We start from the raw sequence: 13420 nt of genomic DNA on the forward strand, positions 1-13420 counted from the left end.
CATCTGCACGGGTAGTATAAAAACATTCGCCATTAGTAGATTGGATAAAGCACTCAATCCTCACCCTCAGACCTTCAGATGTCATTACGAAATGACATTTGGGTCAGCCATTGAGAACATTAGGTTTGGGATTTATTTTAAAAGAGAAATTGAAAGATAAACCTCGGCTATAGTAAACCATTGTTTAAACCGACCAGGTTTGTGGTGGCAAAGCTCTTCACCCTGTCCATTTAGCCCAAGGCATCCCAGATTCTGCAGTGCACAGGAGTAACCTGGGGGGCTTGTTAACATGCACACTCACATCCAGTAGGTGTGGGAGGGGACCCAGGATCCTGCACTCCCAGCAAGCACCTGGGAGATGTTCCAGCTGCTGGTCTGCAGACCACGCTTCAAGTGGCAAGGCCTTAGAGACCCCTGCTCATCATTTAAAGTTGAGCTTAAATGTCACCTCCTCTCTGTTGATTTCCTGACATCCTCTTCCTTCCCAAAGCAGAATTTATTACTACCTTACTGGCATCCTCCAAGCATTTTATGCATTTGAGCATTAAGAAATTTCCTTTATGTTGTGATTATCCTCCTTAATCCGTGCTTTCCTAGCTCTGGCTAATGGTAGTACCTGGGGAGTTTAAAAAAAAGAAATCTCAGTGCCTAAGTCCCACTACCCCAAGAGTTTCTGATTTTATTATGGTCCGCACTCTTGTAGCCAGGGCAGAGGGGTATCAGAGCACCTGGCTCCGGGGTCCCACACAGACCAGGTTCCGCCACTTGTCACCGACAAAACCCAAAGGCAGAGAAATGAGTGGTGGTGAAGAAGAAAGGAGTTTATTTCAGTGAGGCCAACACTGAGAAGACAGCAGACTAGAGTCTCAAAGACTGTCTCCAAAGTGCTGAAAATACTTCCAGGTTTATGTGAGAAAATGTGGGACAAAGGTTGGTGGGAAAGTGCAGGAGGGCAGCGAAGATCAAATTGCACATTGTCCTGGAGTCAGTCGGAGTGGAGTCTTGCTGGCTCAGGGAGGTGCTTGTTGCCTCAGGGGGTAGTTTCAGTTCCCATCAGAGGATGCTCTGCCTGCAGGGTCTTTTGCCTGAGTTAAGAGATAAGCTGGAAAGAAGAACTTAATCAATTAGAAAATACAGACCAAGGTCAGAATGGAGGTAGTTGAAGTCCTCTTTCACTCTCTGTCTCTCTTTTAAATAACACTGATGCTTTTCTGAAGACTGATACTAAAATCTGAAATAAATTTCTTTGGGAGAGTATTGTCTCAACTTGGTTTGCATGGTTTGCAAACTGTGGTCCCCGGGACCCAGTGGGTTCTCTAGGGGTGCTTCAGGGACTAGTCCAGGGGTGAGAGATGGGAGAATAGGAATGAGCAGAGGGTGTGGGGACAAGGCAATGGACCCAGCCAGAGTGGGGGAACAGTAAGGAAGGAACAGAAGCTCATCCTTCCTCTTTTCCCAACAATTTTTTCATCCTGCTCTTGGGCAAAGCAACCAACACGACAAAGAAGACAGCCTACTGTAAGCAAGTGCCCAGTGTTTTCATCTTTCCAAGAACCCCATGAAGTAGGGTTCACAGAGGAGATAAGAGGTAAATACAGCAAGTTACAGGGCCAGGACTGCAACAGAACTTCTGACCCCAAGTCCTTTCACTTGACATGGTTCCCTGCAAGAAAGCTGTGGAGTCTGAGACACACAGGCCCCCAGGGAAGCCTCAGTCTTCTCCCATCGGCACTGCTCGGATCAATCCCGAAGGTGCCTGGCTTGTTGGTGGCACAGGTGGAAGGGAGGTTAGAGGTGGGAGGGGCAAGTAGGCACCAACCACCCACAGAACTTTAGGTTTCTGCACTGACATCATATCTGCCCAAACTATTTGGAAAAAGCTCCCAGCCCTGGGTCCTGGTCTTTTGGCCTCCAGCCTTCACGCTTCACCCACTTCTTCCCGTCCCCATCACCTCTCCTCTTCCCTAAGAGAGCACCACTGCTCAGCCTCCAGGAGGAAGCTGGCAGCTGTTGGCACGAGGGCCCCATTTCTCCCCTGATGTCTGCTCTGCCATTGTAGGGTTGTAGAGTTGAACATGGCCACAAACCTTTTTCATTCCTCCTATGAGGGGAAAGAGTGCATGTAGGTGAAAGCTGCAGCAGAAGATGCCATCACAGATGAGTCCTAGAATGTAAGATCCACAGGACAGGGGTTTCCATCTATATTCTTAATTGCTGTCTCTCAAGGCATAACAATGTTTGGCACATGGCGGATGCCCAGTAAATATGGAAGGAACCAATGAAGTACCCACTATGTGCTAGACACTGTGCCAGGGGCTTTACTTACACTATGCCATTTCCTGTTAGCTACTGAAATATCCTACTCGTGTTCAGTGTGGAGGCGGGAGGCTGGAGATTCCGTGAATGCATTTTGCTAACCATCTGACATTGAGCAATGTACTTAATCTCTCTGAGCTTTAGTTTCTCCATCTGGGGGGAAAAAAGATGGTAATTCTGGCGTCTTAGGGTGGATGTGAGGAGTGAGTTAACCTGTCTGAAGCACTCAGCCCAGTGCCTGGCCCAGGAAAAATACAATGTAGGCAAAGGAGAGGAGTCTACCCTACCACCCTACCACCCTAAAATGCCCTACCTCCCAAAATATCTGTTCCATCTGTGATTGCAGTCATTTCTTTCTTTTTTTTTTTAAACATTTATTTATTTTCAAGAGACACAGAGCATGAGCAGGGCAGGGGCAGAGACAGAGTGAGACACAGAATCCAAAGAAGGCTCCAGGCTCTGAGCTGTCAGCACAGAGCCCGACGTGGGGCTCGAACACACAAACCATGAGAGCCTGAGCCATGGTTGGCCGCTTAACTGACTGAGCCACCCTGGTGCCCCTGTGATTGCAGTCACTTCTTTTTTTCTTTTTTAAATTTTTTTCAATGTTTATTTATTTTTGAGAGATAGAGAAACAGAACATGAGCGGGGGAGGGGCAGAGAGAGAGGGAGACACAGAATCCGAAGCAGGCTCCAGGCTCTGAGCTGTCAGCACAGAGCCCGATGCGGGTCTCAAACCCACGAACCATGAGATCATGACCTGAACCGAAGTTGGATGCTGAACCAACTGAGCCACCCAGGTGCCCCTGCAGTCATTTCTAAAACAACAAATATTTTAATACTAACCCTGATCACAGAGTATATAAAATTCTTCGCAAGAGAACCCGGTTTACATTTCAGCCAGCCATTTTCATCAAAAGGGTAGATGAAAACTTTGTCATGGATCAGTTCGTGGTTTGGGGGACCACTTTCCTTTTTTAAAATGTTTATTTTTGAGAGAGAGAGCATGTAGGGGGAGGGGCAGAGAGAGAGGGGGACAGAGAATCTGAAGCAGCCTCTGTGCTGATAGCAGTGAGTCCCATGTGGGGCGTGAGCCCTTGACATGGAGCCGAAGTTGGGCGCTCAACTGACTGAGCCACCCACCCAGGCACCCTTTCTGTGAGGAGGATTCATTCTTCATTTTGCAGATGAGAAAACAGACCCAGGGAGGTTGAGTAACTTGCATACTGGCAGACAGCTAATTTTCAAAGGAAAAATGCTTACCCAGATACTCTCTTCTGCCAGTTACAGAATTTAGTTAATACTCCTCAAATGACATGAATTGGTAACAGCATGTGACTCGGGTTAAGACTTCTCCCTTTGTCTGGAGATTCCATCTTCTCAGGCCTGTGACCCACTGGGACACCTACAAATGCCCAGACTTTGGTACTTCATGTGTTTTTTCTGAAGTTGGAAGATGACATGGGTCACCTCTCAGGATTCTTCACTCAGTCATGCTTTTCACTGAGTTTCCTAGAGCATATCTCTGGCCTCAGGAAAACTCCTTTGAAAAAATTGGCTTGGTGTCATTGAATACTATCCAGGTTTATGCATTTGCTTTTAGTGACTTGCTGAATGTCACCTACACCAGTTTCAGTTAGATTCAGCTACATGTAAAGAACATGGCGTTAAAAAGAAAGAAGCCCACAGGGGCAGTCCAGAATGCTCTAGTAGCTCTGTTCCACGTAGTCTTATGAAAACTCAGGCTGTTTCCTGCTCACTGCTTGCTCCCCTTAGAGTGTGGCCCTTGACCTCATGGTCCAAGATGGTGCTAGGAATCCTAGCGATCTTTCTGCAATTGAAGAGGCAGGATGTATGCAAGGGGAGGAAGAAGGAAAAATGAAGCATGCCAGCTATCTTTCAAAGAAAGTTCCAGGGGGCTGTTGCACACTTCCCCATTGGCCGGAACTTGGTCTTACAGCCACATCTAGCTGCAAAGAATGCTGGGAAATGTATTTGCTTGGAATAGACATATACCTAGGTAAAAATAGGGTATTCTGGAAGAAAAGGAAAAATACATAGTGTAGGAAAGAGCAGTTCCTGCCATACCACCCAAGAACACAGCCACTTGCTTCCATGAAGCCCCAGCTGAGAACAGTTAGGAAGGTCATAAGAAAAGACAAAATGTTCAGTCATTGCCTCCTCCCTTCCTCTCACCCAGATACCCTCTTGTTCCTATTCTCAAGTGTGAAGCAGGGCAGAGATACATGGGTCTTTCTAAAGCATTGTGTTGATGCCAGGAGCTTCTGTTACTACTGAGCTCAGAGACTTGGAATGTTTCTATGCCCAGAAATAGGACCTGGGAACTGAGTCCCTGCCATCGTTTATTTTGAAAGAGGGCAGGAGTTTTATTTCCTCCAACTCTGCCAATTTTAGGGACAAGCAAACGGGGTTAGCAAATCTGAGGCCATTCTCCTTGGGATAGACTGTGAGGGCCTAAAGCCTGTGCCCTCACTAACTGTTCCACCTGTTTGCGTGACTGTTGTCTCCAGGGGCTGAGCTGGTCTGTCCCCCTCACACTCTAAGGGGCCTTGAATACTAGAATCAAGAGAACAGAACACCCTCCAAGGTGATTATCAGTCTGAGATTGTTTTCCCAGGAATAATGAAGGGTTTGCCCTGAGTCACCCCCCCCCCCCCCCCCGCATCCTCTTTGTTTTGAGATCTCCTGCTGGCTTGAAGGATGTAAATGTGACACAGAGGAGAGATTCTTCTGAGTTTGAATAACTTTAGAAATTGAGTCGATCAGCAAATATAAGTATATTAAAAATAAGAGGGGCACCTGAGTAGCTCAGTCGGTTAAGCATCCTACTTCGGCTCAGGTCATGGTCATGAGTTTGAGCCCTGCGTGTGGCTCTGTGCTGACAGCTCAGAGCCTGGAGTCTGCTTCAGATTCTGTGTCTCTCTCTCTGCCCTTTCCCTGCTCCTGCTCTCTCTCTCTCTCAAAAATAAATAAACATTTAAAAAGTAATAATAAGAAAAATACCAGAGTGAGGTAAGTAGTTGGAGTCTATTGTTCTGGAGCTTCTTTCTTAATAAAAGAAACAAGACTACATTTAAAACAATATATTGTGAATAACAATGTGTTAGTTAATGCGTTAGTAATTTGGACCATTTGTGTGCCTGTGATTCAAGTTACTGCCTACCTTAAGGTCATAATGTCCAAGAACAAAGCCATCTTTCATTTTCTATAATCCTCTTCTGTTCTTGTCTACTTCATGTTAATCAATAGTCCACATGAATATGGGCATCTACATGGTTGGCATGTCTAGTCATATCTGTATTTCTGGAAAAGCTACCTTTTAATAAACTATTACTGTGTAAACTACCTACAGCTGACAGCTTTTATTGACGTATGTTTTACATGCAATGAAAGGCGCAGATCTTAATTAAGTGTATTGTTTAGTGAGTTTCAGCAAGTGTGTATACCCAGTAACCCACCTTCCTATCAAGAGACAGAACCTTTCTGACAAATCTTATGCCTTATTTCCAGTCAGTCCTTATGTCCACCTCTCCCTAACCTCACAACCACTGCTGTGGGTTCTGTCACCACTAGATTTGTGTTGTCATTTCTCAAACTTCGTATACATGGAGTCATAAGGTATGTACTCTTTTGTGTCTGGCTTTTTTCATTCAACATCCATTTCTGAGTTTCATTCATGTTGTTGCAAGTATCTGTAGTTCATTCCTATTTGCTGCTGAGTAGTATCCCATTGTATGAATAAAGCATGATCTCTTTATCCATTCTCCTGTTGATAGACATTTAGATCATTTTCAGTTTGGAGAAGTAAAGCTTTCTATAATAATTATAATAAATAAATAAATCTGTAAGTAATAAATTTGTAGCTTATAAATAAGGAAACTGACAGGTGTGTGTGAGTATATTCTTGACTTATCACAGAAACATGCTCATCAAAGATACTCGACTAAAGCTCTGAGGCACAAGCATGCATCTGGAACCGTGCTTTGGGTGAATGAGGAGTTTGTGGACGACGGGAGGATGAAGGGAACAATTACCAATTCATGAACTTAAAAAAAGTTTATTTCTTTTTGAGATGGGGGAGAGGAAGTGGGGGGAATTCATGAGCTTAAAGTGTTTATTTTTGAGAGAGAGAGAGAGAACAGGGGAGGGGCAGAGGGAGAGGGATACAGAGGATCTGAAGCGGGCTCATGAACCATGAGATCATGACCTGAGCCAGTTCAAGAGTCCGGAGTCAGATGCTTAACTGACTGAGCCACCCAGGTGCCTCAGAGAAAGGAAAAGTAACCGCCCAACGTGGGGCTCGAACCCACGACCCTGAGATTAAGAGTCTCATGCTCTACCGACTGAGCTAGCTGGGCAGTTCATGTGCTTTTGAAAAGTTGTTGTCTTCCAATTGCAATCAAATGAAGGAAGTAGGCTTTGTCTGAAAATGCTTTACAATTTAGAAATGAGTCACTCCTGATTAATTGCTCCATTTTACAGTGGAGAAAATTCTTGGACTTTTAGTTTTCTTTTGTGTAAAATGGAGGCACTAGTTTTTACCTAGCCTACCTCGCAGGGTTTTTTGTTTTTTGTTTTTTTTTTTTTTTTGAGAAGCAAATGAGAGAAAGCATACAAGGTATCTGTCAGCTTAAAGCTCTGTGTGAGTGCAAGGTGGTAGTGTTATCTTTGACAAATTCACACGGTTTTCCCTTAAAAGCTTACGGTGGAATATTTCACATGTGTCATGCATGTTTTGTTTATTCACTCATTTACCTTCCTAAAAGGTAAACACTATTGCTATCATTCCCATTTTATGGATGAAGAACTCGGGGCCCGGACAGGTCTACCTCTCAGAGGCCACACAGGTATAAACGGCATAAATGGGATTTGAATCCATAGAACTGGCTCGAATCTGAGCTGTTACTATTGTGCCATCTGCCTTTCTAAAAACATGTCATTATACCTCCTCCTAGCAGCTCACTTTACAGTAATCGTCTTCATCCACCGCCTTTATTTCCTTGTGGGAGGGTTGCTATATTCAGATTTGTTGGTAAGTTGTCTCCAAGACATAACAGAAGGAAACTGCAAGTTTGCCTAAAATCTTACTGATTTCCCATTTCGGTCTGCCTGGAGGTTTGTGGTGAGACTGCTGGGTCAGCCATATTCTCAGCGAAAACTCTGCATTTATGAGATAATCAGAACCACCCACAGGATGGAACAGATCCTGTGAGCTCCTACTTTCCCAGGACACACAGTTTGGTGCCCTGGTGAGGTGGGAAACACCCTGCGGCACTGAATGCTAAGAAGGAAGCATCCCCATATCCAAGACCATTTGGTCATTTACTGGCATGTCTATCCTCACTGCCTGGACATTTGGCCTTGCTTCTTATAGACCCCTGTACTTCAGGCTGCACCCCCTTCTGTCCAAGACGCTGTGGACAACTGAGTCAGAAGGCACCTTGCATTTCTGGGTGGGGACTGGGGAGAGGGGATGGACAGCACAGCATTTCTTTTTTCTTTTATTTATTTATTTATTTATTTATTTTTTAAATGTTTATTTATTTTTTGAGAGAGAGAAAGAGCACGAGCAGGGGAGGGGCGAGAGGGAGACAGAGGATCACAAGCAAGCTCAGCGCTGACAGGGAAAGCCTGACGCAGGGCTCAAACTCACTAACAGTGAGATCACAACCTGGGCTGAAGTGGGACGCTTAACCGACTGAGCCACCCTGGTGCCCTTTTTTCTTTTTTCTTTTAAAATTACTGGGGACCACTCCTTAAAAAAAAAAAAAAAAAAGAGGGGCGGGCACCTGGCTGGCTCAGTGGGAAGAGACTACGACTCTGATCTCAGGATCATGAGTTCGAGCCCCACGTTGGGTGTAGAGCTTACTTAAATGAATAAATAAATAAAAACTTAAAATAAAATTCCTGGGGACCACTAATTAACACCTCCAAATTGATCTGAAAATAAAGTTCAGTTTTTAAGCAAAATGATCATGGTTATCTAAAATATTACATGTCCCTAACACTGAAGTTTCAGAATGTGAGTTGTGGAAATTCTAAAGTTAGGTGAAATTTAGCAACTCCTGAAACTGAATATTCAACCCGAGAAGAACAGGCTGAGAAAACCACCTGTGCTGCTTTTTTTAGCATTTTCTGCAGAAAAATTAGAAGTAGGAGTTATGGCCCCCACAACCACATCACCAGGGATTGGCTATCTATCTTCAGCATTGACTAAAACAGGAAGTTACCAGTGGTACCTAAATGGAGCTAATAAGAATGAGAACCTCCTACAACTTTGTAGCCACTTGGAAAAAGCAACCCAAACCAAATTACCCATCTGGATCTGTTTTCTGTTCATAAATGAGGTAGATGAACTTGGGGAGCACCAACACCTCCCCCCAGCCGGAATGGTCATGATTCTATCCATCAGTGACCAAGATATGATTCTATCTATCGTTGATCAAGGACTGCAATCCTCCACTGACCTGTGAATTTATAATCTCATGGGAGCTATCCTGGATGTTCTCCTGCTGGAATGGCAGAGTATGGAGCAACATTTGGGGTGAGTTCAGAAGCCCCTAAGGAAAGCCCAGCATTGGCCCTCAGAGGGCAGAAAGTGGACACAAATCTACAAAAAAGCATTCATTTCACTGACTCTTAAGGGTCTCCAGTGTTTTTTCTCTCCTTAAAGCAAAGAACCAAGTCATTTGAAAAACTGGAGACAAATGAATACACTCTGAAGCTAGCCATTTTGTTTTTATTTTTCAACAGATTCAAAGAGACGGTGGAATTTATGTTAATTTATTTTAAGAAACGGTATGCAATGAAAGTTAATCTGGGAGTCAAGGCAGTCACATGCTACAAAAAGTTAAATAGTCAGACATTAAAAATTGCACAACTGTTACGTCCTTCTTTGCTGCTGCTGAGTTCAGTTTAAGCCTGTTGTTTATTTTATGGTAAAATTAAATTACATTCTTTTCTTCAAGTGTTGAGCAGTTCCAAACGTGGCTTCTTAGTCAAAGAATCCATTCTTACTGTGGCCAAAAAGCCTCTCTTTCATTCAAATGAATCATTTCCCCTAATTAGCAGGGAAGAATCCGGAACTAATTAACTAAAAGATCTGAGATGTCTTCTAAATGCTTTGGGCAACATGTTAAATAAAAAAACTGTGTGACGGGGCACCTGGATGGCTCAGTGGATTAAGTGTCTGACTTTGGCTCAGGTCATGATCTCACAGCTCTTGGGTTCGAGCCCTGTGTCGGACTCTGTACTGACAGCTCAGAGCCTGGAGCCTGCTTCGGGTTCTGTGTCTCCCTCTCTCTGCACCTCTTCCGTTCACACTCTGTCTCTCTCTCAAAAATAAATAAACGCTAAAAAAAATTTAAAAAAGAAGAAGACTGTGTGACAGATAATATCATTTTGCAGACCAGCCATTTCAGGAAGGGGGAGGGGTTAGAGTCAATGGAAAAGCACAGGCTCTGGGATCAAAAGTACAAGTTTTCCTGTTTACTACCCACATGTCCTGGGAGAAATAACTTAATGTCTTGGGGCCTCAGGTTTCTTGTGGATGAAGTAGAAGTAGTACTCCTGTGCCTGCTTCCAGGGCTGGTTCCCGGGGCCAAATGGAACCCTGGATATAACAGTGTTTTGTAAATGCCACAGGACCACTCAACAGCAAACTGCAATTATTCAGCAATTGGGTTGGTTTGAGGACAATGAAAGAAGTACTTGTGTTTTGCATTTAGCTCTCAGACCACATCATGCCACTGAGGGAGCCTCACATCAACACCCTGCTTAAATCCCAGCTACCCCACGAAGGGCTCCAAACGGTCACTGGGGCTTTAGGAATAGATTGACCTCACAGTATTTCCTTTTTTCTCCACAGCGACTCCCCTGGAACTGTGACAAGCATATCAAACTCCACCAACAAGAAACTAGGGGACATTTTATGAGGTTATACTTGAACCTAGAAGCCTCTGTGTTTCAGTTAAAGACAGACTTGGAAATGATAAAAAGGTGCCTTAACAATTCTAACATGATTCCAGCAGAGGGAGACAGGGCTGCACTGGCTCCGCACAGGATCAGTGATGTAATTGATAGATTGACATCACAAACAGCCTTTCTTCCTTCCTTCTTACCTTTCTAATCAGATGACTGTAGTCATAATTAAAAAGAAAATTTTTAATGTTTATTTATTTTGAGAGAGAGAGAGCAAGCAGGGGAGGGGCTGAGAGAGAGGGAGAGAGAAAATCCCAAGCAGACTCTATGCTATAAGAGCAGAGCCCCATGTGGGTCTGGATCTCACAAACCGTAAGATCATGACCTGAGCTGATATCAAGACTCGGGTGCTTTACTGACTGAGCCATCCAGGCGCCCCTGTAGTCATAATTTAAATATCACTAGGTGGAGAAAATATATGGCTGAAGGCCCTTATGAATTCAGCTGTACTTGCAAAACACTTCTAAAATGGGTTCGCATTTTATCAATCATAGAAGCCACTAAGGCGGTTGGAAACAGCAGCAAAGGCAGGTCGTGCATTAGTCTTCACAGTGCACAGACTTCACACCTGTGGTGAGTACCACTGGTGGCTGAGCCAGCTTTCACCCTGTTTTCCTCCTTCCTGAGTCACAGTTCCAGTTTCGTTCAAGCATCTGCTCCATTTCCAATCCAGAGGTGGATCCTGATTATTCCAACTCAATCAGATCACATTTTCCCCAGTGAAGGTAACTGGTCCAGCGATGGACTTATGACCTTACTTGGCCCAGTCAAACTTAAGGGAAGGGCTTCTCTTCCACGCTCTGGGAAGAGGTGTTCTCTCTTTCTCTCCCACTGGATATGAATAAGGAAACTTACTGCCGTTGGCAGCCATATTGCAACCATGAGTAAGGAAACAGAAAACACATAAAAGAATGAAAGAAGGAAAGAACCTGAATTGTTGTTTTTTAAGAACCTGAGTTTTTGATGACACCACTAAATCAAACAAACCTGCAGCCTGGATTTCTTGTTTTGTGAGATAATACGTTCCTTTTTAAACCTGCTTGAGTCAAGCCTCTATTTTTTGCAGATATAGTATCTGTATAGATTGATGGACTCCCTTGGCTTTTGCCAAAGTCACCCAGTAGTCTTCAGTCCATTGGGTGGACTGAAATAGTGGTTGAGGACCACTACTTTTAATTTTTTATCTTTTTTAAAAATTCCAGTATAGTTAACATACAGTGTTATATTAGTTTCAGGTGCACAATGTTGTGATTCAACAATTCTATACATTACTCAGTGCTCACCATGATAAATGCACTCCTTAATCTCCATCACCGAATTCGCCCATCCCCCCAACTCCCCTCTGGTAACCATCAGTTTGTACTCTGTAGTTAAGATTCGTTTCTTGAGAGGCACTACTTTTGACTACTTTTTAAATGATCTATTGCTTTTCTACAGGTCACTTGTTGAAAAGGTTGTTGCAAATTATTTCAGTGATATCATTCTTTTCATTGACATAGCACTTTATAGGTACTTATTATTTATTGCTAGTCCTAGATGGATCTGTGGCTTAGAAGGATTATTCCAAATGAGAGATTGCAGTACAGCAAGTCAAAACATATCCAAAGTCACCCAAGATGTGAAAATACTGAAAATACTGAAAATACTCTGTATGTCATAAGTGCTCTTCTCATTACTAGTTTTAGTCTGATGGAGGGAAAAATTCAAGTCATCTAAAATGGCAAACCATGATAGTTTAAAAAAATAGGAATTGTTAGTGCTGCCTTCCTTCATTCTCTGTTTCAAGGGTGGGAGACTACATACGTATTTTTCTTACTGATTCTGTTGCTAGTTGATGTTCATAACTTCTAATCAAATTAAACTAAAAATTACATTTTAAAAACTCACTTGTGGCTCCTACTGGAAAGAACTTGCCCAAACAGGAAGTAGGGGTTGCCTCATAAGAAGGAGACCAAGTGCCCAACCTCCCAAGGATTTTGGCCGAATGTCTGAGAGATTGTTCAGAGAATCACCAGATAAGCATTCATGAAACATGTATTTGTCTAAGCATTCATGAAACATTTCTTTTTTGACCATAATTATGAGAAATAAAGAATCAAAAAGGAATGTAATTTTTCAACCAACAGTGTACAAAGTCTTGTGCTGGCTGCTGCTGTGATGAAAAGATGAATAAGATACAGTTAATGACATTTTATATTGCCCTTAGAGAAAGAAGGCTAGTACAGTGTATGTGAAATAAGTAGCCAACCATTTTAGGCAGTAGATAATTAAATGTTAACCTGGAGCTAACCTTGGAGGAGCTGGGTGGCTCGGTTGGTTACGTGTCTGACTTTGGCTCAGGTCATGATCTCGCAGTTTGTGAGTTGGAGCCCCACGTTGGGCTCTGTGCTGACAGCTCAGAGCCTGGAGCCTGCTTCAGATTCTGTGTTTCGCTTTCTCTCTGCCCCTCTCCCACTCATACTCTCTCTCTCTCTCTCTCTAAAATAAACATTTAAGAAAATGCCGTTTGCAGTACAGAATAAGTGATACCAGTACACAGAGAGAGAACTTAAGATGAGTTATTGTGATCAGGAGAGGTTATTTTATAAAAACGATGAGCTACATAGGATGGGTTTGGATGAACTTTCAAGGTGAGAGAAAAATATTTTTTGTTTCAAACATTGTTGAACGTTTTCCTATCAATACATGAGTATCTGAAATTGTTTCCTATATTTTGAAATGCTTCAGAATTAAACTTAGAAAAAATTTAAATGTATTTATGTATTTTCTTCCTTAGGAAATAAAAGCATTGGGCATTTAATATGTTCATTATTCATTCACTAAATATTTATTGAGCACCTCCTGTGAGCCAGCTAAGATTCTAAATGATGAGCAAAAGAGATATGCCTCATTGATGACTGAAATCTTGTTCAGGGAGATAACAGTAAATGAGTAATTAGAAAAGGGAAAGAACAGATATGAAATCTGTTTATCACAGGAGCCACTAGGGCATCTCTTATCTCAGATTTCCCTCCTGGCAAACTTCAGTCCAAAGCTGGGAAACCACATTTAGACACTGAGCTCAGAGTCAGAGCAAAATTGGTGTGCATGTAGAGAATGTTCT

The 13420-nt window shown here is 43.1% G+C and overlaps 1 non-coding gene across 1 annotated transcript; it reads right to left on the reverse strand.

Annotated features, from left to right (window-relative positions):
• Positions 1-6622: 6622 nt before the first annotated feature.
• On the reverse strand, positions 6623-6695 carry TRNAK-CUU (transfer RNA lysine (anticodon CUU)). Its single transcript has one exon. It is a non-coding gene; the product is annotated as a tRNA-Lys (tRNA).
• Between the last annotated feature and the right edge of the window lie 6725 nt (positions 6696-13420).

Source organism: Lynx rufus, unplaced genomic scaffold (assembly GCF_022079265.1).
Source record: "Lynx rufus isolate CCGP_SWC_20201006 ecotype Redwood Valley unplaced genomic scaffold, mLynRuf1.p SCAF_6, whole genome shotgun sequence".
NCBI lineage: Eukaryota > Metazoa > Chordata > Mammalia > Carnivora > Felidae > Lynx > Lynx rufus.